We start from the raw sequence: 24,076 nt of genomic DNA, 5'->3' as shown, positions 1-24,076 counted from the left end.
ACTGAGCTAAATCCCCAACCCCTAGTGTCTGTCTTTATCTCTGAGATGTGTTTTCTGTATTCAACAAAATGCTGGATCCTCTTTACATATCCAGTCTGTTAGTCATTGTCTTTTTATTGGGGAATTGAGTTCATTGATCTTGAGAGGTATTAAGGAATAGTGATTCTTGCTTCCTGATATTTTTGTATTTAGAGGTGGAATTTGTTTGTGTGTCTCTCTTCTTTTTGTTTTATTTCAAGGAGATTACTTTTTTGGTTTTTTTAGGGTGTAGTTTCCCTCCCTGTGTTGGAGTTTTCTGTCTATTATCCTTTGTAAGGCTGGATTTGTAGAAATATATTGTGTAAATTTGGTTTTGTCATGGAATATCTTGATTTCTTCATCTATGTTATGTTTTGTTATGTTCTGCCGATATAGTAGCCTGGGATGGTATTTTTGTTCTCTTAGAGTCTGTATGACATCTGTCCAGGACTTTCTGGCTTTCATAATCTCTGGTGAGAAGTCTGGTGTAATAATTCTTATAGGTATGCCTTTATATGCTACTTGACCTTTTTCCCTTACTGCTTTTAATATTCTTTCTTTGTTTTGTGCATTTGGTGTTTTGACTAATATATGACAGGAGGAATTCCTTTTCTGGTCCAATCTATTTGGATTTCTGTATGCTTATTGTATGTTTTTGGGTATCTCTTTCTATATTTAGGGAAATTGTCTTCTATCATTTTGTTGAAGATATTTACTGGGAGTCTTTATTCTCTTCTATGCTTATTATTTTTATGTTTGATCTTCTCTTTGTGTCCTCGATTTCCTGATTGTTTTGGGCTAGGAATGTTTTGTATTTTGCACTATCTTTGGCGGTTGTGTCGATGTTTTCTATGGTATATTTTGCCTCTGAGATTCTCTCTTCTATATCTTGTATTCTCTTGGTGATGCTTGCCTCAATGACATCAAATCTCTTCCCTAGGTTTTCTATCTCCAGGGTTGTCTCCCTTTGTGCTTTTTTTTACTGTTTGTGTTTCCATTTTTAAATTCTGGATGGTTTTGTTCAATTCCTTCACCTGTTTGGTTGTGTTTTCCTGTAATTCTTTAAGGGATTTTTGTGTTTCCTCTTTAAGGGCTTCTACTTGTTTACTTGTATTGTCCTGTATTTCTTTAGGGGAATTATTTATGTCCTTCTTAACGTCCTCCATTATCATCATAAAATGTGATTTTACATCCAAATCTTGCTTTTCCCTTGTGTTTGGGTATCCAGTATCTGCTTTGCTGGGATAACTGGGCTCTGATGATACCAAGTCATCTTGGTTTCTGTTGCTTTGGTTCCTGTGGTTGCCTCTCATTATCAGGTTGTCTCTGGTGTTAGTGTTTCTTGCTATTTCTTACAGTGGCTTAACCCGCCTGTAGGCCTGTGTGTCAGCACTCCTGTAGACCTGTTTTCTTTCAGTTAGGTCTGGGAACAGAGAGCTGCTGCTGGGTTTTTGTGACCTGAAGCTTCCAGGCAGGTTCCTGCCACTGACTGCTCCTATATTCCTGTATCCAGAGGACCTATACAGTTTCCTCTTGGGTCAGGAACATAAGCAGAAGTGGGCAGCAGTGGCGGTCTCCCTGAGGTCTTAGGATTGTCCGCACTTCTGGGAGTTCATCTTTTTCTCCCACGGGATTTGGGTGCACGGAGCTGTGGGATCAATTCAGTTCAGTTCTGGGAACAGCCAGAAACCAGAAGTGTCCTGTCCCAGAAGACTTCTGTCTTTGTGTGTTCTGGGGCCACCCGGCAGGTTCCTTTATGCAGAAAAGTTGATCTTATCTTTGCTATCAGGTGTTTAAGCGCTTCTGGAGACTGGCTTTCAGCTCTCGACACAGGAAGAAACCTGTGCCCCTGATTGCTCCTCGGTACCTGTGCCCAGAGGGCACAGATGGTGATTTCCTCTTGGAATAAGAATACGGGCAGAAAGTATTTGTCTCTGAGCTCTCAGGGTTGTCCACACTTCTGAGGGTCCAGTTCTCTCCCCTCCCCTAGAAAGATTTTGAAGTCTCCCTTAGATGCTGCACTCCAATGCATCAATCCATGGGTCCCTCAACCTGTAAGTCTTGAAGGCTAAACTGCGGGCTCACCCACTAGGCAATGGAACACATTTCCCCAGAACAACCATAGTGGGAGGAGGGTGGTTATGAATCTTCACAGACTGTGGCATCCTCATGTTCATAGGTATCATCATGTCTAATTTCTATGACAGTTTTTTTTTAAACTGAACTGGGGATTTGGTGATAAGTAATGATGAGGTGGGTGGAATTTATTATAGGGAGGGGATGACCTTGAACTGAAGTGCAAATTGGAGTGCTAAATAATAGGTAGTCACATGAACTTAGACACAAGGGATCTGTATACATTGAGCTGTTTTTAGTTGTTACCAATGCACAACACAAAGCATTCCTTTGTTCTAGAAGAGCAAACACAAACTAAATGAAATGAGAGTCACACATGATCCTCTGTAGCAGAAATTAGGAGAGGGAATAATATAGTGTGGCTACATGTTTTCAGACAGACCAGAAACAGGCATGGAAGGGCTGTCACAATTTAACACAAGTGCTCAAGGTTTAGGGAACAACATACTGCTGTTTTCAACACTGACCACCAATGCCCTTAATTTCTTTCCCTAATCAAATTATAACACAGAACTGAGTGATACACAGATTTACTGTCTCATAAGAAATCCAAGAAGGTATGAACTGCAGATGTATTATGTCTTCTTCATTCTTTGGCCTACCTTTTTTTTTGAAGTCTGACTTATTTTCCTTGAGGAGTCTGGAATATATTTCTACTAGAATCTGGATTTTAGTATCTTCCTAGAACAACTTTTCCCAATTGCTCTTTCTTTCTTTGTCACAATTTCTTCTACTATATTTTTTTTTTCTACTCAGATTTGCTGATCTGAGTACTGTCCCTGGAGGTGACTGTATTAGATTTCTCCATTTCTCTTTTGTGTAGCTAGATTGAACAGTGATGACAGTAACACACTTTTTATGAAGCAACATGAATTTTGTCTTCCTGTGTGTCTGAGACAAATGGTACTAAAAGCATTTTAAGTGTCAATAATAGCAGTACTCGGGGTTCCTGTGTTTGTGAAACTAACTCTAGTCTCCTGGCATTCAACCTTGATTCCTAACCTAAATTCTGTAACTCTGCTGTTAGTTTGCTCTTCACCTGAAAGTGGAGTCATGGAGTCCTTTCATTCTGTTTGAAATGAAATCGCAAAAGTCGATAATTAAAATAAACTGATACTTCTGGTTTAGTATTTTATAAAAAAATCAATAGTATATTATTGGTAAGTTATTCATGTCCTGTTCAAGACATTAAAATGCCAGGGAAGTGGCAGTCAGATCAATACCTTACTCTTATTTTACTGATCTGATTGAGGATGGGCGTTGAAACTCATTCAGTTTATCTCCAGTGACCTGTGGGGAGGGGAAGGCCCAGACCATGTGAGATAGATGACAGTTTAATATCCAATGCAGATCTAAGCATTGCTTTTGAGTGTTACTTCTCCAATGTGAATTCCCACATCCAGTGCGATGCTCCTCATTCCCCCATGGCCTACCTCAACACTCCTCACCCCCATTCCCCCACAGTTCCCACCTTCTCCTCTGCTTGTATGCCTTCTGCTTGCCTATAGTTTTTGTTTTCTCAGAAATTTAGCTTTCACAGATTCCTTTATCCCACACTTGTCTATGAACATTTTCTGATTATCTCTGTAATCTCCTCTAATTTCTCTTTCTCTAATTTCTATCTCTAATCTCTATCTTTATCACTATATCTATCACCAATATCTATCTCTATTTCTATCTCTGAGTTTGTAGATCTATATGCTATATAACAAGTTTAAAATTTCCGGGGTAGGAGGTGATTTTTTTTCCATGTCAAAAGCATATTGTAGACTAGTGGTTAGTTTGTGGAGTTGGCTTCTGTGAGCCAAGCATCACCTTGGTCCAATCATCAAGGGCTGCCCTAACTTTACAAAAGGCTGTCTTGGGCTTGTTAATATATAGAAAGGTGAGCCTGGAGCAGTTTCTGTTTGGAGGGGCTGCTGGTAATGTGGGCACCATGAGTCATACGATGTTTTGTGTAGAATCTCTAATTTCTCTATATATACATATTTAAATGTCTAAACTAAACTAATAACCCCTGCTGTTTATACCAATGACTTGAAAATACATGATTCTGATGTTCTTCAATATCCAGGAAATGATTATGTTCACTAGAGTTTTGGTGTTAAATTAATTTGACTATATTCCAATAGCTTGAAAATTGATAACTTCTCTTTGTGGTTTGTCTTAATTGGCAAAAACAATTTTTATTTGTCAGGACACACTGATCCCCAACAGTAAGCAATCATTTTTCTGGTAAGAGCTCTTGGAGTTTTAGGAATATGCCCATTCCCACCATCATTTTCTTGGTCTTTGAAAGAGCAGATGATGAAGGACTGGTGTACCTTATCGTATAGGATCTTGTAATGAGCTTCTTTTAAGTTGCTAGTTGAAGCCAGTCACATTTCTATTGATGAACAGTTAACTGTCAAAATGTGTTCTTATCTTATGTTAGGAGGAAAAGGTATGATTAGCTCAGTACGATGAACTTACCTTTAGAAACAGTCATACAAGTAGAGATAACCAGACAGGAAGAATCTGTGGAGATTTTCACACATCAATTTAGTAGCGACTCTGTGGGATGCAAGTTGCTTAATTATAATTCAATTAAAGTTCTAGGAGTAAATACTTTATGGTTCTTACTATCCTACTTGCCCTGTCCAGCCTTAGTTAACTTGCTGGCTGCTGTCAGCTGTGTTGACATGGTGAGTATGGGTTGTGCAGTAAGTAATTTGGCTGTTTACTGAAAAAATGTGAAAAGAAAAGGGCTTCTAATTATGTGCTATGGAGTCCAGATTATTCTTCAAAATGCCTTTATCCTTGAGTCTGTCTGGGAAATATATTTATTCTTCTGGTACCACTTTCATAATTCGTAAGATTAACTAGATACTATAAATGCCCTTGATAAACAAACAAATGGTATATTTTGAGTTAGAAGATAGCTAGAGAGGACTCATACACCTTCTATGCATCATGAAGTATACTCTATACTCACATGAAACTTTTTAGAATACTCACTTTAAAAGGGAAGAAGTTGGCTTCAAAATTGCTCATTGTAATATAATTCCTAAAGGAAAGATCAAGCACTCGATTCCATGCCTGTTTCTTCTTTTCACATTTGAAGTCCATAGCTTTTAAAAACATGCTACTATTTAACTTTGCTCATCTCTGACAATTTTCTATTCCTCAGTACTTTTCTCAGTACCTAGTGATTTCTTCAGATGTTTAAGAAAGTTTCATTATTCCAGCAGGTGTTGTTGGATAGGAATAGAGAAAGTGGGGGAGGTAGAAAAGTAACCTGAGACAATAACTCAGACTGTTAGACACCACTCAAAGGCCTTGACTTTGAGTACACAAGGAGGGGAACATAAGTACTTGTAGATATGTTTGTATTTTGCAGCCATGATTGCTGATATGTAGGATTGAAGTGGGCTTGGATTCAGATAAAGCAATCCACCCTATGAATGAGAGCTTAAGATGTTCTCCCAGGAGAACCTTTCAAAACAGTACTTAGGAATTCTTATTTACCATTAGATTCTATAGCATGTACTGCACAAAAAAAAGAAGAAGAAATATGGAAACTAAACATCATAATAATCCAACAGCTTTTAGGTAATGTAGATTAATTAGGAGGAAGCATAAAAGACTTGATGCATTTGCATACTATACAAATAAAATTTTATTGTCCTTTCTGAAAGTATGAGTAATGCTTGGTTTTACCTTTTATTTTTAGTAATCTTGAATTTTATAGCTAATTTGTATTACTTTATTTATTTTATGTACACAAGTGTGTGTGTGGGTGGATGACTGTGGTACAATGTGAGGTCCAAAGACAATTCACAGGAATTAGTTTTCTCTTTCCACATGGGTTAAACTCAGGTCTTCAGGCTTGGTGGCACATTCCTTTACTTTGTAAACCTAGAATCAACATATAATTGGTTCCTTACAAAAGACTTGCAATTTCTATTTTTAAAGTTTGTACTTGGATCATAACATTTCAGAACAATGTGTTTTTCTGGAAATGATACTCATCTCTGATTTGATAACATCCTAGGACAAGTCCAATCACTTCAATGTTAGTAAAACAAAATTTAAATTGAAAATAAATTTATAACTTGGCATGTGTAAAGATCTGTTAAAACCAAAGGGTCTTCACGGTTCCAGCTGCATCTGCATATATAGCAGAGGGTGGCCATGTTGGGCACCAATGGGGAGACAAACCCTTGGTCCTGCCAAGGCTGGATCCCCCAGTATAGGGGAATGTAAGGCAGAGAGGCGGGAAGGAGTGGGTGGTTGGGGGAACACCCTCATAGAAGAAGGGGGAGGGATGAAGTGAGAGGGAGTTTATGGACAGAAAACTGGGAAAAGGGATAACATTTGAAATGTAAATAAAAAATATTCAATTAAACAAACTAATGGGTCTTTGTGTTCTTAGAAGAATATTTAGCTAAACAATAGCAGAAAAAGCTTTCATATCAAGCACACATGGAGCATTCTCTAAGATCGAGCATATAACACATGAAAAGGCAATTCATAGCTACTTTCAAAAGTCCTATATTATGCAGAATTTATTCTATGATCACAATGTAATTATGTGGTCAATAAACAAAGAAATACTTCAGAATCCAGAAAAAAACAACACATTGACAAACAATGCCTGTCAGTCAAGGAATGACTCACAAGAGTAAGAACCAAACGGAGCTAAAAGTTAAGGAAAATACATTATCAACATTTGCAGAATATAGCTAAAATAGGGCTCAGAGAGCCATTGATTGATTGAATGACTGACTGGTTGATTCATTCATTCATTCATTCATTCATTTTGATTTCTTGAGACAGAGTTTCCCTGTGTAGCCCTTGCTGTCCTGGAACTTGTTCTGTAGATCAGGCTGGCCTCAACTCAAAGATTCACTTGCCTCTGCCAGCTGAGTGTTGGGATTAAAAGTGTGTGCCACCATATTGGCATTTATTTACATTTTAAGTGATTATAATAAAAGATAATAAAAGAGTTTTTCAATTCAGTGATCTGGGCCTCTATCATTAGAAGTCAGAGAAAGAAGAGCTCAAGATAAATATAAAGAGATACTAAAGGCAGGACATAAATGAAAATAAAATCAGACAAACATTATATAAAGTCAATAAAATCCCAAAGCTACTTCTTTGAAAATACAGATAATGTTGATAAGCATCTGACTAAACTCATTAAGATAAAAATAAAGAATCAAAGAACAAATAAAATAGTCATGGGAGGCAGAGGGATGGAGAAACTAGATTGGAGAGGGGAGGGAGAAGAGAATGGTGGGGTGTCATGATCAGGTGTGGGGAGAGACAGGAGAGAGGGCTGAGGGATGGGAGAAAGAATGTAAATCTATAGCTGGTACGGTCTAGGGTGGGAGTGGGAGGAATACCCCAGAGACCTGGGATGGGGTGGATACCAGTAGTCAATTCAGGTGAACTTAGCTGAAATGCCTAACAGTGGGGATATGGGACATGAAAAGAACACCTCCTGTAGACAGACAGGCTTCCCAGTGGAGAACTAAGGACACCAAACTACTCACAAAACTTTTGATCCAAACTTTGTCCTGTCTAAAAGAAGTACAAGGAGAAAGATGGAGCAGAGACTGAAGGACTGGCCAACCAAGAACTGGCCCGACTTGAGACATATCCCACGGGCAAGCACCATCCCTGACACTGTTAATGATACTCTGTTATGCTTGCAGACAGGAGCCTATTATAACTGTCCTCTGAGAGGCTCTACCTAGCCCCTGATCAAAACAGACACAGATACAGCCAAACAATGGACAGAGGTCAAGACTCTTATTGAAGAGTTGGGAGGAAGGACTGAAAGCTCTGAAGGGGATAGGAACTCCACAGGAAGACCAACAGAGCCAACTAACCTGGAACCCCTGAGAGCTCTCAGAGACTGAGCCACCAACAAAAGAGCATACACAGACCAGATGGATACCCCAGGCACAAATGTAACAAATGTGCAGCTTAGTCTCCATGTGAGTCCCAGACAACTGGAGCAGAGACTGTCCCTAAAGATTGTACAATCAATTTTTAACAGGGCTGCCTTGTCTGGTCTCTGTGGGAGAGGATGTGCTTAACCATGCAGATGCACCAAGGTGGGGAAATACCCAGAGTGGGAGGCACCCTCTCAGAGGAAAGGAGAGGGAGGAAGAAGAAAGGGAGGGGGACTAGGAGGGGACAGGATTTGGGGAAAAAATCAACCAACATCAAAATGGAGAGGAGAAATCAATGAAGATCCTGTTGACTTTGAAGTACCACCTGTTACCAGCTTTTCTCCATGATACATGATAGTTTCCCAGCAGTTCTCAACCTTTCTAATGCTATAACCTGTCGCTCAATATCCTCCTCATGTTATGGTGACCCTCAATTATAAAGTTATTTTGTTGCTACTTCATAACTTTAATTTTCTACTGTTATGAACCACAGTATACATATCTGATGTATAGGATATCTGATCTGTAATCCCTAAAGGGGTTGTGACATACAAGTTGAGAACCACTGGTTAAGATGCTGCAGACAGCTCTTTGAAAGACACAAAATACCAAAATGAACCCAAAAGACAACTAAAAGGACAAGTATTTATAAAAGCTCTTGAGTTAAAAAAAAAACAAACAAAAAATGGAACCTCATTTAAAAAAAAAAGCCCACCTCAGGTAATTCCATAAAACATATAAAAAAATACACTCAACTTCACAAAAAACAATTTCTAGAAAACAAAAGATTACAACATAAAGCTGATATTAATCAAGTATCAAACCCAGATATTACAAGGAAAGAAAAGTACTTGTCAAAATGGCTCATGAGGTAGACATGAAAATTCTTAACAAAACATAAAGAAACATGTAGCTAGGAGTGTAATGCATCACAATGATGTGGAGTTTATAATGAACATGTTAATCCTATTTATACCCCACCAAGGCAAATAAGGCTTAAACAACGCAGGTCCATTAGCTTTAAATTGCCTACTTTAAATATGTATGTGTTTTTACTAAACATTAGTCTTTATAACATAATTCTTGCAGAAGTTTGATATGTATTTATGATGAATTTTTCTCTCATTTGTTTTTTTCTAAAACCTTCCCATTAACATTGATATTAAACTCAAATTGAAAAGCAGTTTCATAACAGAAGAAAGCAGTAATGGACAAAAATTACTATATGCTTTTCTAGTCTAGAAATACTCAGAACCAGTACATGGCTTTTGAAAATTAGAAGTATAATCATTTGCTCCTAGTAGAAAGTGTAAGTAGTGCAAAAATATGGAATGGCATAATCTACAATATCACATGTGGAGGAAATGGTAGTTATGCTCTCGATGGAAGGAAGTTCTGTGTTCTCTGATTTAATAAGAGCTGTGCCAGGGCAAGAGTCCAGGCCAAATAAATCACTTCTGAGCAACATGTTCACAGGCTATTGGGGAAGCAGGTAAGACTCCTCAGTCCCACTTTCTGTCTGTAAGGAATGTTGATTAGGCCTTCTTATTATTCCTGTCAGCTGGAGGTTCCTGTGAATCTAAGGTAAAATCTCTCACTGCTGGATGGCATTGAAATACAAGTTAAATCTATACCGAGCAGGAGGTGGCAGTGTTGCGGAGGAAAACGTCTGGCTTTTAATCCTAGCAAAGGCAGGTGGATTTTTATACTTGGTGTTTGTACCTTGATAAAATTAGTGCTGTAGCACTAAATTAGTGACAAACCACTAATTTAGCAGGATTATGATATCCCGACACAACAGTTCTGTGCTTTCTTGAGATTGATAATATCATTATCTGTGACACCTTTTTCCTGTGGAATGAGACTGAATCTAACATGATTGCAGAAGGTTCACAGGTGTACCGAAGTCCTGCTAAGTGCCACACTTCCAGGCACGTCATAGTTAGTCTTATGTGTTAGTTAAGGTGACTTTGAAAGAGTTTTCCTGGCTATTGTTAACTGACAACTTCCTTTTATTATGGACTTGCAATCTTTCATGGATATTTTTAGTAAGGCAAAGCTTTTCATTTGTGTTTTCCCATTTCCTGAGGTGAAGGAGCATTCAAATGTATATATTTAATGGGTTCTAGACCGCTTATCTTTAAAACATTGTAATGAAACATAACAATTTGATTTTTTTCCCTCTATCCTAAAAATATGTAAGGACAGGTGTGGTAGCTACCACCTTTAATCTCAGCACATGGGATGCAGAGGCAGGGTGATTTTTGTGATTTAAAGGCCAGTCTGATATAGATAGTTTTTGGGCATTCAGGGCTACATAGTAAAATCCTATCTCAAAATAAACAAACAAACAAATCTTATTATAGTAGGGGTAAGAGATTACACTTAAGTGCACATGGTACTGTTCAGCAGAACATACTAGAAGAGTAAAATTTGATAGTTGACTGTGAGGGTAGTGTTTCTTAAGGACAAGATTTTCTTAAGGTTTCAAAGAATTAATATGCCTTACTTGTGTCAAACCCCAGGGTTCTTCATGTTAGGTGTACCCTGGTCCTAGTCTGTTTGGGCTGCTGTGATAAAAATCTAGAAACAAAGATACTTATAAAACCCAAATTTATTCTTCTTGTTCCGGAAGTTAGGAAATCCCAAATCGAGGTGTTCACAGATTTGGTGTCTGATGAGTCCTTGTTTTCCTAATTCATGTGTCCTTCCACACATAGGATAAAGGGTAAAAGAGTGCTCTTAAGTCTCTTTTTCAAGGTGGTTCCATTTCTATATCCCAAATCATCTTTTAAAAGCCTCAGCTTCAACTCATGAATCTCAGGGAAGTACAAACATTTAGATCAGCACAAACTAGCTTTATAGGGAAGTACTCTTCTCTTAGCAGTACTGGGACTATGTGATATAACACACACACACACACACACACACACACACACACACACACACATACCCCTTAAAATCTATATCTGAACATGTATCTCATATACTGTTTACACACAGAGATATCTACACATCTATATCTGAATATATATGCTATTACTGTGCGTGCACGCATGCGCGCATGCACGCGCGCGCGCGCGCACACACACACACACACACACACACACACACACACACACACACCACCCTCTAGGTGAGATTGTCTTTTTGGGTCTCTGGAAAAATTTTTAGGAACTATCAAAGATAATGGCCATGCCTATCACATGGCATACATTATGTGTGAATGTTCATGATCTTACAACACTCTTGCATTGTTTGGGGTAGTGGCATGACCATACAGCTCATAGGCACTCCACAGAACCCTGTGCAGAGGATGTGTAAAGGCCTCTCCAAGGCAGAGTCAAAGCTTCCTCTTCTCCCGCTGCTTGGCTCCACTATCTGCAGGGCTAAACATATTCCTGAGTGTCCCTGGCTCTTCTAGCAGGAATGCTATTGCTTCATCTTAGATAATGCCTTAGATAACTTCCTCCTCTATGAAGATGATTTTACATTTTGATATTCACCTATGAAATCACTCTATATCTAAATTACAAATTACCCTACCTGTGCAACTTCCTGTTTTCTACTCAAGTCATCAGAAGTAGTGAGAGAAAATGGCCGTCTCATACAACTGTTCTTTAGTACTTGGTCCCCAGTTGGAGGAACTATTTGGGGGAGAACTAGGACATGTATCCTTGTTGTAGAGGGTGTGCCACTGGAGGTGAGCTTTGAAGTATTAAAAACCTATACTTGCTTGTGAACCAAGATGCAAACTCTTATTACCATGTCTGCATGCTTGCTGTCATGCTCTGCATCACGGTAGTCATGGACTTATATGCTGAAACTGTAAGTCTCAGATAAAGTCTTTGTTTACTTATTTAAGTTTCGTTGGTCATAGAGTCTTCAGAGCCATAGGCTTCATATGAACACTGGTGGCTCTTGACTTGTGAGTTGTAGGCTGATTTCTATATGCAAGTGAGGGCTGGCACGAGTTGGGTCAAGGCTCATGATTGGCCAGTAAAAAGTAAGGTGGGGACAAAGTTTTTGTAAGGCAGGAGAGACGGGGAAAAAAGGAGAATCAAGATGGAGTCTGAGAAGGATGTTCCGGGTGAGCCAGTTCCGGGTGGTCTTAGATGGCTCTAGGTAGTTATGTATATTTCTTAAGGGATGGATTTCTTTTTTTTTTTTTTTTTGTAAGAGAAAAGATCTTTCTTCTTTTTTTTTTTCCTTTTTTTTTTTATTAACTTGAGTGTTTCTTATATACATTTCGAGTGTTATTCCCTTTCCCGGTTTCCAGGCAAACATCCCCCTAATCCCTCCCCCTCCCCTTCTTTATGGGTGTTCCCCTCCCCATCCTCCCCCCATTGCCGCCCTCCCCCCAACAGTCTAGTTCACTGGGGGTTCAGTCTTAGCAGGACCCAGGGCTTCCCCTTCCACTGGTGCTCTTACTAGGATATTCATTGCTACCTATGAGGTCAGAGTCCAGGGTCAGTCCATGTATAGTCTTTAGGTAGTGGCTTAGTCCCTGGAAGCTCTGGTTGCTTGGCATTGTTGTACATATGGGGTCTCGAGCCCCTTCAAGCTCTTCCAGTTCTTTCTCTGATTCCTTCAATGGGGGTCCTATTCTCAGTTCAGTGGTTTGCTGCTGGCATTCGCCTCTGTGTTTGCTGTATTCTGGCTGTGTCTCTCAGGAGCAATCTACATCCGGCTCCTGTCTGCCTGCACTTCTTTGCTTCATCCATCTTGTCTAATTGGGTGGCTGTATATGTATGGGCCACATGTGGGGCAGGCTCTGAATGGGTGTTCCTTCTGTGTCTGTTTTAATCTTTGCCTCTCTATTCCCTGCCAAGGGTATTCTTATTCCCCTTTTAAAGAAGGAGTGAAGCATTCACATTTTGATCATCCGTCTTGAGTTTCATTTGTTCTAGGCATCTAGGGTAATGCAAGCATTTGGGCTAATAGCCACTTATCAATGAGTCCATACCATGTGTGTTTTTCTTATATATTTGCTTGTGAGCCTAGCCTTTAACGGCTGAGACATCTCTCCAGCCCCATGTGTGTTTTTCTGTGATTGGGTTACCTCACTCAGGATGATATTTTCCAGTTCCAACCATTTGACTATGAATTTCATAAAGGCATTATTTTTGATAGCTGAGTAATAATCCATTGTGTAGATATACCACATTTTCTGTATCCATTCCTCTGTTGAAGGGCATCTGGGTTCTTTCCAGCTTCTGGCTATTATAAATAAGGCTGTGATGAACATAGTGGAGCATGTGTCTTTTTTATATGTTGGGGCATCTTTTGGGTATATGCCCAAGAGAGGTATAGCTGGATCCTCAGGTAGTTCAATGTCCAATTTTCTGAGGAACCTCCAGACTGATTTCCAGAATGGTTGCACCAGTCTGCAATCCCACCAACAATGGAGGAGTGTTCCTCTTTCTCCGCATCCTCGCCAGCATCTGCTGTCACCTGAGTTTTTGATCTTAGCCATTCTCACTGGTGTAAGGTGAAATCTCAGGGTTGTTTTGATTTGCATTTCCCTTATGACTAAAGATGTTGAACATTTCTTTAGGTGTTTCTCAGCCATTCGGCATTCCTCAGCTGTGAATTCTTTGTTTAGCTCTGAACCCCATTTTTTTTTTTATTAACTTGAGTATTTCTTATATACATTTCGAGTGTTATTCCCTTTCCCGGTATCCGGGCAAACATCCCCCTCCCCCCTCCCCTTCCTTATGGGTGTTCCCCTCCCAACCCTCCCCCCATTGCCGCCCTCCCCCCATAGACTAGTTCACTGGGGGTTCAGTCTTAGCAGGACCCAGGGCTTCCCCTTCCACTGGTGCTCTTACTAGGATATTCATTGCTACCTATGGGGTCAGAGTCCAGGGTCAGTCCATGTATAGTCTTTAGGTAGTGGCTTAGTCCCTGGAAGCTCTGGTTGCTTGGCATTGTTGTACTTTTGGGGTCTCGAGCCCCTTCAAGCTCTTCCAGTTCTTTCTCTGATTCCTTCAATAGGGGACCTATTCTCAGTTCAGTGGTTTGCTGCTGGCATTCGCCTCTATATTTGCTGTATTCTGGCTGTGTCTCTCAGGAGCGATCTACATCCGGCTCCTGCCAGTCTGCACTTCTTTGCTTCATCCATCTTGTCTAATTGGGTGGCTGTATATGTATGGGCCACATGTGGGGCAGGCTCTGAATGGGTGTTACTTCAGTCTCTGTTTTAATCTTTGCCTCTCCCTTCCCTGCCAAGGGTATTCTTTTTCCTCATTTAAAGAAGGAGTGAAGCATTCACATTTTGATCATCCGTCTTGAGTTTCGTTTGTTCTAGGGATCTAGGGTAATTCAAGCATTTGGGCTAATAGCCACTTATCAATGAGTGCATACCATGTATGTCTTTCTGTGATTGGGTTAGCTCACTCAGGATGATATTTTCCAGTTCCAACCATTTGCCTACGAATTTCATAAACTCGTTGTTTTTGATAGCTGAGTAATATTCCATTGTGTAGATGTACCACATTTTCTGTATCCATTCCTCTGTTGAAGGGCATCTGGGTTCTTTCCATTTTCTGGCTATTATAAATAAGGCTGCGATGAACATAGTGGAGCACGTGTCTCTTTTATATGTTGAGGCATCTTTTGGGTATATGCCCAAGAGAGGTATAGCTGGATCCTCAGGCAGTTCAATGTCCAATTTTCTGAGGAACCTCCAGACTGATTTCCAGAATGTTGAACCCCATTTTTTAATAGGGTTATTTGTTTCTCTGCGGTCTAACTTCTTCAGTTCTTTGTATATTTTGGATATAAGGCCTCTATCTGTTGTAGGATTGGTAAAGATCTTTTCCCAATCTGTTGGTTGCCGTTTTGTCCTAACCACAGTGTCCTTTGCCTTACAGAAGCTTTGCAGTTTTATGAGATCCCATTTGTCGATTCTTGATCTTAGAACATAAGCCATTGGTGTTTTGTTCAGGAAATTCTTTCCAGTGCCCATGTGTTCCAGATGCTTCCCTAGTTTTTCTTCTATTAGTTTGAGTGTGTCTGGTTTGATGTGGAGGTCCTTGATCCACTTGGACTTAAGCTTTGTACAGGGTGATAAGCATCGATCGATCTGCATTCTTCTACATGTTGACCTCCAGTTGAACCAGCACCATTTGCTGAAAATGCTATCTTTTTTCCATTGGATGGTTTTGGCTCCTTTGTCAAAAATCAAGTGACCATAGGTGTGTGGGTTCATTTCTGGGTCTTCAATTCTATTCCCTTGGTCTATCTGTCTGTCTCTGTACCAATACCATGCAGTTTTTATCACTATTGCTCTGTGATACTGCTTGAGTTCAGGGATAGTGATTCCCCCTGAAGTCCTTTTATTGTTGAGGATAGCTTTAGCTATCCTGGGTTTTTTGTTATTCCAGATGAATTTGCAAATTGTTCTGTCTAACTCTTTGAAGAATTGGATTGGTATTTTGATGGGGATTGCATTGAATCTGTAGATCGCTTTTGGTAAAATGGCCATTTTTACTATATTAATCCTGCCAATCCATGAGCATGGGAGATCTTTCCATCTTCTGAGGTCTTCTTCAATTTCTTTCTTCAGTGTCTTGAAGTTCTTATTGTACAGATCTTTTACTTGCTTTGTTAATGTCACTCCGAGGTACTTTATATTATTTGGGTCTATTATGAAGGGTGTCGTTTCCCTAATTTCTTTCTCGGCTTGTTTCTCTTTTGTATAGAGGAAGGCTACTGATTTATTTGAGTTAATTTTATACCCAGTCACTTTGCTGAAGTTGTTTATCAGCTTTAGTAGTTCTCTGGTGGAACTTTTGGGATCACTTAAATATACTATCATGTCATCTGCAAATAGTGATATTTTGACCTCTTCTTTTCCGATCTGTATCCCCTTGACCTCCTTTTGTTGTCTGATTGCTCTGGCTAGAACTTCAAGAACTATATTGAATAAGTAGGGAGAGAGTGGGCAGCCTTGTCTAGTCCCTGATTTTAGTGGGATTGCTTCAAGTTTCTCTAAGGGATGGATTTCTATAGGTAAATTTATTTTATCTAGGTGGGCAATTTATGTTTATCAATTGGCTATGAGTTTATTATGTAGATGTATTGTGGACTGAGAATTTAACATATAAATCTGATTGTTGGTTTGCAGTTTGTTGAGTCTTGATTTTTCCGTGTAGCGGGAGCCAGAGTCCATTGCAGGGAGCTGAGATAGACCGGCCTTATGTTGGGCTTCTAGAGCCGTGATTTTACTGGGTAGCTGGAACCAGGAACCAGGAACCAGGAAATTTGCAGCTAGTAGAGAACTGCTGGGAGAGATACTAACCAGAGATAAGTTATGGTTAGTTCTGTATGGCCCTCTGGCACAGAAACTAACGCTAGAGGCAAAAAGGCTTGCAGACCACCTGGGTTTGAGAGTACTTGGGGGCAGTGTGGAGCTGCTGAAATAAAAATACCCAACAGTGGGCTGGACAGAAGGCTCAGTGGTTAAGAGCACTGATCGCTCTTCCAGAGGTCCCGAGTTGAAATCCCAGCAACCACATGGTGGTTCACAACCACCTGTAATGAGATGTGATATCCTCTTATGTCTGAAGACAGTGACAACTACTTGTATAACTCATACAGCTAAAATAAATAAATAATAATAACTAAAATAAGTAAATCTAAAAAAGAAAAATACCCAACAGTGCCATATGGCCCTACAGGTGCTGGTGCTAGCACAGGATAAAAGGTCACCTTTTTTTTTTTTTTTAAATATTTACCACAACAGTGAGTCTTTGCTATTCTGTTATTTTTCTCCACAGGTTTGTTTATTTATTTATTTATTTATTTATTTATTTATTTATTTATTTATTTATTTATTTATACAGTTACTGTTTCCTCTGTCTGAATCTTTTGTTCTTTACCTTTCGTGTCTTCTCAGCTCTTCTAAAATACTGAGTATATCACAGGTACTCTATAAGTAGGCATTGACTGATAAAATATTTTATTATAGTAGCCAGATTTAGAGTGAGAAAGCATGATTTAACTCTAAAATTTCTGACTTAAAAAGCTTCCAAGTTGTAAGCATGAGGGACCTGGTCAGATCGCTAGCATCCATGTTTTTAAAAGAAAATGAGTGAGGCACAGTGGTGCCTACTGTAATCTCAGAGCTGGAGGAGCAGAAATAAGAGGATTACTGGGAACTATTTGTAGCCATCTAGCTAAAATTCCATTCTCCAGGTTTAGTATGGAAGCCTATCTGAAAAAATAAGGTGAGGATTAATTGATGCAGACACCTTTGACCTATCACAGTTTTCTGCATGTGTACACACACACACACACACACACACACACACACACACACATACAGACACACAGACACACACACACACACACACACACACACACACACACACACACACACACACACAGGTCTTTTAAAGTTCCTCTCTAGCTGGAGGAGTAAAATTCCCTCTAGTTGAATCCTTTGGATTGCTATGACAGATGTGTTTTTAGCACGTAGATATTAACAGCTAGTAACACACAGAGTGAGTGGATGGAATACACTAAAGGATCACACTATTACTAGTTAACGTTTTCTTTAAATTAGTTCAATTTTTAGGAAAGAGCTAGAGCTTAATATCACACTGTACTCCAGAAGGATGTACAATCCTTACAAAGTGCGTAATACAAACAAAAGAGGATAGATGGGTTTTAAGGGAGAAAACAGGGAAAGGAATTGGAAAGCTGGGTCATGCCTGTTCAGTACAACAGTGATTTTGGGATGATGGGATGTGAAGTGGGGCTGGAGGGAAGGTGGGAGGAGCCAGGCTAGGGAGGCAAAACGAAAAGATATTCTCCACAGTGAATGAACAGGGTAATTTAATTTACATTGTCATCTATCTTCTCTTAAGAACAATAGAAACTGCAGCATCACTTACAGAGGAAAGTCTATGAGGCTGGAAGTCAGAAGACCTCACTGCCCCCTCTCACTGCTAAAAATATGGTCATGTAACCTCACAGTGCCTCTGTGAGAAAAAAGCTAGTATAGAGGAAAGATGCTTGAGAGTAAGAAAAATCTGGATAAATCTTGATAGTTTTGTTGTTTTTTTTTTATAGAAAGCTGTGTACCCTTAGAGAATTTATTTAAATTTGATGATTCTTATTTTCCAAACTGAAAATATCTTTATCTTGTACTTTTTAACAGATACATGAAGTGACAGATTTAAAGTAGCCAGCAAGTACTGAGATCTCAATTCGCGTCTATATTTGTGAATTGAGAAAGCTAGCCTAGCAGCATTGCACATCTACCCTCTATGGTACTTTTAAAGAATGATCCTATGAATTCTTGAAATCCTTCCTCCTGCTTTCCTGCCAAAAAGTTTCCAAGAATCATAAATTAATGCAGCCAGGAGTCAAATATGAGTCAAATAAATGATTTCCTCCTCTTTCCCCTTTAGGATGTGTGTTATCTCATTATCCCCCTGCTTTTCCCTGCACCTTAGTTTAGATATTGTTAAAGAAAAAAATTCAATGATACTGGCTAAAGCACAGAAAGTCAGATTTTATTCAGGACTACTGAGGTAGGGACAAGGCCCACCGAAATGAAATTTTTCAGTAGAGAGATTGGGCAGAATCCTGAACAGACATTATAGAACTGAGAGCTTATAGCTGAGGAGCAGGATGGGATTTAGTGACCAGAAAGTCACTGGGAGGAAACATCAGGAACTGTCAGGGTTCTAAGAGGACCCTTGCTAAAGCTATTTGGGGATGGTAAGGCCAAAGTTGGATGTGCAAGAGCTAGCAGAAGACAAGAGACCAGGGTTTCATTTTCAGGTTTATTTCTAAGCCAAACTGGCAGGGTACTTTTGTTCAAACTAGGATGGGCCTAGGAAAAGGTTCAGGAGCCTGACTGATGTTTGATCACATAAAAGATCTTAGTCAATAGGCTAAAGGCAGACTTCAATTGTACCTTTCACAATGAACTAAGTGACCAATGACTGACCACATGTGAAAATAAGACCCCATCACAGATGTTGGCAAGAGAAAAGCAAACCACTTTTCCTTTGGATATGATTCAGAACTCACGTTCTTGAGTGTGTGTGTGTGTGTGTGTGTGTGTGTGTGTGTGTGTGTACTCTTGACATCTCTTTTTTTTTTTTTTTGGTTCTTTTTTTCGGAGCTGGGGACCGAACCCAGGGCCTTGCGCTTCCTAGGTAAGCGCTCTACCACTGAGCTAAATCCCCAGCCCTCTTGACATCTCTTGAATAAGAAATGGTTCTTATGGAAATCTACAGGAGTGCAGATGTCAGGGACCTGCTGAGCCAGTCATGGGGCTACCCACCAGGAAAGGTACTCAGAGATTGCTCTGTACAAGTGAAGCAGAACTTTTCTACAAGGTTTCTGAGGCCAGACCTAATCTTCTCAGGATAGTTTTCTCATTGCTCAGTTTTTACTGTTGGGTCCTAGCTACTGAGACTAAGAATGCCTGGGACTCATAATTACCCCTGATCTTAGGCTTGTGTTCTGTATTTGATATGTTTTGCATCTGGTGTTTCTTATTATCTTTTGTTTTTCTTGTACATACTCCCTAGATTCCCCATCCATACTTGAACAGAATATGAGTGTACTAACTTTCAACTCTGGTCCATCACAGAGAAGGATCGAATGGGAACACTCTCTTTTGGTAGTGATGGTTCATCCTTTCTCATTGTTTTAAGAGTTGGCCATAGGTAGCATTTAGTGTTTCTCCATAAAACTCCAGTTGCCCATATGTGTTTTAGAAGGTGTTCACTAGATATCATAACAAGACCAAAATACTGAGATAATGAAATAAGCCAGTCTTGCTCTCTCCATGTTAATTCGCTGTTTTATTCAGGGAACAAATGCCTTTCCAGTTCATACCAGAGAATCAAAAAGTGAACACAGATTTCTACTACAATATAATAATTCTCCATTTCAGTCAATCAGTTAGAAACTCATTTGAGAAGGCTGACAAGTGAAATTTGATGTGGTAATTGTATAATGAATGCCAGTAAGGAGAATCTAGACCATGCTTCAACACATTTTTTATCTTTATTAACTTGAGTATTTCTTATTTACATTTCAATTGTTATTCCCTTTCCCAGTTTCCTGGCCAACATTCCCCTAACCTTTGCCCCTCCCCTTCTATTTAGTTGTTCCCCTCCCCATCCTCCTCCCATTACTGCCCTTCCCCCAAAAATCATGTTCACTGGGGGTTCAATCTTGGCAGGACCAAGGGCGTCCCCTTACACTGGTGCTCTTACTAGGCTATTCATTGCTACCTATGAGGTTGGAGCCCAGGGTCAGTCCATGTACAGTCTTTGGGTAGTGGCTTAGTCCCTGGAAGCTCTGGTTGGTTGTCATTGTTGTTCATATAGAGTCTCAAGTCCCTTCAAGCTCTTTCAGTCCTTTCTCTGATTCCTTCAACGGGGGTCCCATTCTCACTGCAGTGGTTTAATGATGGCAATGGCCTATGTAATTGCCATATTCTAGCTGTGTCTTTCAGGAGAGATCTACATCCGGTTCCTGTCAGCCTGCACTTCTTTACTTCATCCATCTTATCTAGTTTGGTGGCTGTATATGTATGGGCCACATGTGGGGCAGGCTCTGAATGGGTGTTCCTTCTGCCTCTGTTTTAATCTTTGCCTCCCTATTCCCTCCCAAGGGTATTCTTGTTCCCCTTTTAAAGAAGGAGTGAAGCATTCACATTTTGGTCAGCCTTCTTGAGTTTCATGTGTTCTGTGCAACTAGGGTAATTCAAGCATTTGGGCTAATAGCCACTTATCAATGAGTGCATACCATGTGTGTTTTTCTGTGATTGGGGTACCTCACTCAGGATGATATTTTCCAGTTCCCTCCATTTGCCTATGAATTTCATAAAGGCATTGTTTTTGATAGCTGAGTAATATTCCATTGTGTAGATGTACCACATTTTCTGTATCCATTCCTCTGTTGAAGGGCATCTGGGTTCTTTCCAGCTTCTGGCTATTATAAATAAGGCTGCGATAAACATAGTGGAGCATGTGACTTTTTTATATGTTGGGGCATCTTTTGGGTATATGCCCAAGAGAGGTATAGCTGGATCCTCAGGCAGTTCAACGTCCAATTTTCTGAGGAACCTCCAGACTGATTTCCAGAATGGTTGTACCAGTCTGCAATCCCATCAACAATGGAGGAGTGTTCCTCTTTCTCCACATCCTCGCCAGCATTTGCTGTCACATGAGTTTTTGATCTTAGTCATTCTCACTGGTGTGAGGTGAAATCTCAGGGTTGTTTTGATTTGCATTTCCCTTCTGACTAAAGATGTTGAACATTTCTTTAGGTGTTTCTCAGCCATTCGGCATTCCTCAGCTGTGAATTCACTGTTTAGCTCTGAACCCCATTTTTTAATAGGGTTATTTGTCTCCCTGCGGTCTAATTTCTTGAGTTCTTTGTATATTTTGGATATAAGCCCTCTATATGTTGAATGATTGGTAAAGATCTTTTCCCAATCTGTTGGTTGCCCTTTTGTCCTAACCACGTTTTGTCTGTTGCCTTACAGAAGCTTTGCAGTTTTATGAGATCCCATTTGTCGATTCTTGATCTTAGAGCGTAAGTCATTGGTGTTTTGTTCAGGAAATTTTCTCCAGTGCCCATGTGTTCGAGATGCTTCCTCACTTTTTCTTCTATTAGTTTGAGTGTATCTGGTTTGATGTGGAGGTCCTCGATCCACTTGGACATAAGCTTTGTACAAGGTGATAAGCATGGATGAATCTGCATTCTCTTACATGTTGACCTCCAGTTGAACCAGCACCATTCACTGAAAATGCTATCTTTTTTCCATTGGATGGTTTTGGCTCCTTTGTCAAAAATTAAGTGACCATAGGTATGTGGGTTCATTTCTGGGTCTTTAATGCTATTCCACTGTTCTATCTGTTAGTCTCTGTACCAATACCATGCAGTTTTTATCACTATTGCTCTGTAATACTGCTTGAGTTCAGGGATAGTGATTCCCCCAGAAGTCCTTTTATTGTTGAGGATAGTTTTAACTATCCTGTGTTTTTTGTTATTCCAGATGAATTTGCAAATTGTTCTGTCTAACTGTTTGAATTATTGGATTTGTATTGTGAGGGGGATTGCATTGAATCTGTAGGTTGGTTTTGGTAAAATGGCCATTTTTACTATATTAACCCTGCCAATCCATAAGCACGGGAGATCTTTCCATCTTCTGAGGTCTTCTTCAATTTCTTTCTTCAGAGGCTTGAAGTTCTTACCATACCGATCTTTCCCTTGCTTGGTTAAAGTCACACCGAGGTATTTTATATTATTTGGGACTATTATGAAGGGTGTCGTTTCCCTAATTTCTTTCTCGGCTTGTTTCTCTTTTATGTAGAGGAAGGCTACTGATTTATTTGAGTTAATTTTATACCCAGCCACTTTGCTGAAATTGTTTATCAGCTTTAGTAGTTCTCTGGTAGAACTTTGGGGATCACTTAAATATACTATCATATCATCTGCAAATAGTGATATTTTGACTTCTTCTTTTCCAATTTTTATCCCCTTGATCTCCTTTTGTTTTCTGATTGCTCTGGGTAGAACTTCAAGAACCATATTGAATAAGTAGGGAGAGAGTGGGCAGCCTTGTCTAGTCCCTGATTTTAGTGGGATTGCTTCAAGTTTCTCTCCATTTAGTTTAATGTTAGCAACTGGTTTGCTGTATATGGCTTTTACTATGTTTAGGTATGGGCCTTGAATTCCTATTCTTTCCAGGACTTTTATCATGAAGGGGTGTTGAATTTTGTCAAATGCTTTCTCAACATCTAATGAAATGATCATGTGGTTTTGTTCTTTCAGTTTGTTTATATAATGGATCATGTTGATGGTTTTCTTTATATTAAACCATCCCTGCATGCCTGGGATGAAGCCTACTTGATCATGGTGGATGACTGTTTTGATGTGCTCTTGGATTCGGTTTGCCAGAATTTTATTGAGTATTTTTGCGTTGATATTCATAGGGGAAATTTGTCTGAAGTTCTCTTTCTTTGTTGGGTCTTTGTGTGGTTTAGAAATAAGAGTAATTGTGGATTTATAGAAGGAATTCGGTAGTGCTCCATCTATTTCAATTTTGTGGAATCGTTTGGATAGTATTGGTATGAGGTCTTCTATGAAGGTCTAATAGAATTGTGCACTAAACCTATCTGGACCAGGGCTCTTTTTGGTTGCGAGACCTTTAATGACTGCTTCTATTTCGTTAGGAGTTATGGGGTTTTTTAAATGGTTTATCTATTCCTGATTTAACTTTAGTACCTGGTATCTGTCTAGGAAATTGTCCATTTCCTGCAGATTTTCAAGTTTTGTTGAATATAGGCTTTTGTAGTAGGATCTGATGATTTTTTGAATTTTCTATGATTCTATAGTTATATCTCTCTTTTCATTTCTTGTTAATTTTTATACACTCTCTGTGTCCTCTCATTAGTCTGGCTAAGGGTTTATCTATCTTGTTGATTTTCTCAAAGAACCAACTTTTGGTTCTGTCCATTCTTTTATGGTCCTATTTGTTTCAACTTGGTTGATTTCAGCTCTGAGTTTGTTTATTTCCTGCCTTCTACTCCTCTTTGGCATATTTGCTTCTTTTTGTTCTAGAGCTTTTAGGTGTGCTGTCAAGCTGCTGACATATGCTCTCTCCTGTTTCTTTCTGCAGGCACTCAGCGCTATGAGTTTTCCTCTTAGCACAGCTTTCATTGTGTCCCATAAGTTTGGGTATGTTGTACCTTCATTTTCATTAAAATCTAAGAAGTCTTTAATTTCTTTCTTTATTTCTTCCTTGACCAGGTTATCGTTGAGTAGAGCATTGTTCAGCTTCCACGTATATGTGGGCATTCTTCCCTTATTGTTATTGAAGACCAGCTTTAGGCTGTGGTGGTCTGATAGGACGAATGGGATTATTTCTATCTTTCTATATCTGTTGAGGCCTGTTTTTTGACCAATTATATGGTCAATTTTGGAGAAAGTACCAT

This window comes from Rattus norvegicus, chromosome 19 (assembly GCF_036323735.1).
Source record: "Rattus norvegicus strain BN/NHsdMcwi chromosome 19, GRCr8, whole genome shotgun sequence".
Lineage (NCBI taxonomy): Eukaryota > Metazoa > Chordata > Mammalia > Rodentia > Muridae > Rattus > Rattus norvegicus.
Note: the sequence above shows the minus strand (reverse complement) of the source record.